A 3,747-nucleotide genomic window follows, 5' to 3' on the forward strand; every position below is an offset into this window, starting at 1 on the left:
ATTTCTGTCAGCCATCACTATTCTCATCTCCCAGTTTTGTAATATTAGCATTATCCTTGATTCCTAAGTCTCACTTATTCCAGGGTCCACATTTCCAATCTGTTGCCAAATCTTGCTATTTATTGCTCCTCAATATCTTTCATCCAACCCTTTTCTCTCTATTCACACAGCTCCCACTTTAATTCATGCCCTCATCACCTCTTGCCTACGTTATTGCAACAGCCTCCTCACTGGCTTTCCCAAATCAAGTCTCTCCCCCATTCCAGTCTATCTTTCACACTACTACTAAAATAATCTTCCTTAAACAAGTCTGAAAGGTCACTCTCTTATTCAATAACCTACAATGTCTCCCTATTGCCTCTAGGATACAATATGAATTTATTTAACTTTCAAAGCCCTTCAAAACCTTGCCCCAACTTCTGCCCTCACTATACATTATCCCTTTACCCTCTTCCATCCAACCAAATTTGTCTTTTTTTCGTTCCCCTTACATCATACTGCATCTCCCATCTCCATGCCTTTGCACTGGCCATGGCTGGAATTAACATTTTCCTCACCTCCTCCTGAGGAGACCTCTCTTTTTCAAGACCTACCTTGAGCATTACTTTCTTTCTACATGAAACCTTTCCTGCTCCCTTCTATTAGGGACCTCCTCCCCTTACTACTTTGAACTGATTTGTATTTAATCTCTTCAGACATATATGTCAGATGTATGTGTATATGTGTGTACACAGTGTATCAGATGTATGTATATGTGTGTGTATATATACACATACATATATATGCACATGTATATGTGTATCTACACACTATACATACATACACACACCAAAAAATATGTTGTTTCTTTAAAATTATCTCCTTGAGAATAGGGATTGTTTAATTCTTTGTAATTGTATCCCCAGTGCCTAGGTCAGTGGCTGGCACATGGTAGTGCACAGTCTAGCTAAAGTTCTTTCTTTCTATAAATCTAAATAGCCTAATATTTGTTGACTGAGTTCCTTCTGCCTGAGCCACTCATTCCCTGGGTGGTCTTATTCATTTTCAGGCCACTAGGAGACCATTTAGCGTTCTGTAATAGCATCACAATAAATGATCACCTAATGGCCCAAGACACTCAGGAAACCTGGCTTGATTATATACAAAAGCATTTTGTCTTTTTAGGGTAAAAGGCACTAAGTAAATCTAGGAAGTAAACAGTCTAAGAGTAAAATTAAAGGAACTGGGGTCATTTAGTCTTGAGATGATATGGATGAGAGGAGAGCAAATGAAAACTTTCAGAGTTCTTACGGTAAATTTTTAAGAGCAAGAAGTTAGGAAGAGTGAAACTTTTTTTTTAAATCTCCACTGCAAAGAGAACCTGAACTTGCACCAGAAGATATGCAAAGCTCTATATAAAGAACTTCCTGGGGTAGTTGTCTGTGATTGTAATAGTCAGTCAAAGAGGTAATAAGGACCTAGAATCTTTAAAAATGGCACATACCCATATCCAGCTGATTCAAGTCTGTGAAGTAGGTAGGAGAGAAAGGAAAAAATAATCTCCAAGAATAAGAATTACTTTTTTAAATTAAATTTTTTTCAATTAACAAGCAATTATTTTCTCTCTCCCACCTTCCTCCTCCAATGAACAAAAAGAAAAAGAAAACCGTCCTAGTAAACATGCACAGATAAACAAAGCAAATTCCCACACTAACCATGTCCAAAAAGGTATATATCATTCTGCATCTTAAATCCATAATCTTCTCTGGGTAGCATACTTCATCTTCTCTCCTCTGGCATTTTGTTATTCCATTGATCAGAGTTCTCAAGTCTTTTAAAGATGGTTTTGTTTATGAAGCTGTTATTGTAAAAAGTGTTCTAGTTCTATTCATATCACTTTGCATCAGTTCATACAGGTCTTCCCAGTCTTCTCTGAAACCATCCATTTGTCATTTCTCATGACAATAATGTTCCATTACATTCAAACATTACAATTTAGTCATTCTCTAATCAATGGGCACCCTTTTTAGGTCAAGAGTAAAAATTCTAAAGCTATGACTTTAAACAGGCCATTGTGCCACTTGTAATTCCAAACTGAGCTCCTGCCTCCAACCTGTCTGGCCTTGAACAGGGATTGACTGGTTGCTGCATCACAGGAGAAACTATGCAAGCCCCAGAAGCCCTTGGGATTTCTCAGAATGGAAAGAGAAAAGTCACTCCTTGAAATAGCATCCCTCTAGCATCAGAGTCAGAAAAGGAACCTGGAAGGTCAGAAGCTGCTTTGGCTGTTCAATAGTGCTCTTGCTTTACCCAATCAAGATGCCTTTAGTGGAAAATGTAGCAGGGAAAGTGATCACATATGAATTTTCCAAAGTGGGGGATGAGGGTATAGTATTATAGATACACAACCAGAAGACTCAGTGGTAATCTAATCCAACACACACAGAGATACACACACACATAATTTTACAATTGAGGAAACTGAGTCCCAAGAAGCCTTAATGATATGCCCACGGTTACAAATAGGTAAGATGCAGCAGTGTCAGTATTAGGACTAAAATAGTGCCTTTAGGTTTGCAATTTGCTTTACACATATGATCTCCTTTGATCCTCACACTAGCCCTGTGAAATATATCAATTGAAAAGAGGGTCTTTAAAAAACCCTTGTCTGTCCCTAGAATCTAGCACCTAGTAGTAGATAGATGCTTATGTGTTTCTTGAATTGAACTATTATTCCTATTTTACAGATAGGAAAACTGAGGATCAGAAAAGTTAAATCACCTGCAGCCACAAAACTAGTAAGGATAACCATGCCCAACACTCTTTCCATCACACCAAGCAGCTTCTCTGAGATGTGGTTTTTCCCAACAAGGTTTCTCCAACTAAGGAGGGCCCATAGTAAAGGCTGGGGGATTGAGTCCCTTACAGAGGTCTCAGAATCTTGGGAAGAATGAGAGTTCATAAACACATTCAGCCAGGGACTCACATAAGCAAACAGATGAGCTGAATTCTCGGACAATGCAACGATAGTGCAATCCTAGAGCCTCCGTAGTACGATCTCGTAATCATTCGGCTACACACAGGCAGAGACCACACAAGTTCTCGGTAACACAGGCAACTAGGATTCAAGGAGAGGGCAAGAATATCTGGGGAAACAATGGAGGGAAAGAAAGCAGAGAAAGAAGATAGAAGGAGAGGAGGAAGACAGAGAGAAAGGGAGGCTTAGAATGGCCTTCCTCCGTGGATCTGGGCTGTGAGAGAAGGAAGACGGGGCTTGCTCCCAGCGGAATCCCGTGCCCTCCTGACCCTCCCCCAAACCTGACCCACAGCCTACTTTATTGGGAAGCTGGAGCTGTAAGAGGACCACTCAGCAAAAAGGAGAAGTCAGCCAGAAGGCGCGAGGGCTCCGTCCTAGTGGGGAACGGAAGGAGAGGTGGGGAATGGGGGTAAGGAAACTCAAGCAGCAGTGGCCAGACTCCCAAGGACTCCCAAAGGAGTGCTATACAGTATACCCCTTTGGGATCAGATCACACCTAATACGGCGAGTAAACGTAAAAAGCGGAAACCTGACACCTTTCCTAAGCAACAGAACAGACGAGGGCAAGCGGCAAAGGTGACAGCTCAACCAGGAGAACTCCAAGGTCCCAACGCTTCAACTGAACCAAGGTGAGATCCCCAAAGGGAGCGTCATTCGACATCACAGGAAAGACTGTAGTTCAGCCATTCTCTCTCTCTCTCTCTCTCTCTCTCTCTCTCTCTCTCTCTCTC

The sequence above is a fragment of the Petaurus breviceps genome, unplaced genomic scaffold (genome assembly GCF_028583685.1).
Source record: "Petaurus breviceps papuanus isolate PSGF00001 unplaced genomic scaffold, PetGlider_PUasm1.0 77, whole genome shotgun sequence".
Lineage (NCBI taxonomy): Eukaryota > Metazoa > Chordata > Mammalia > Diprotodontia > Petauridae > Petaurus > Petaurus breviceps.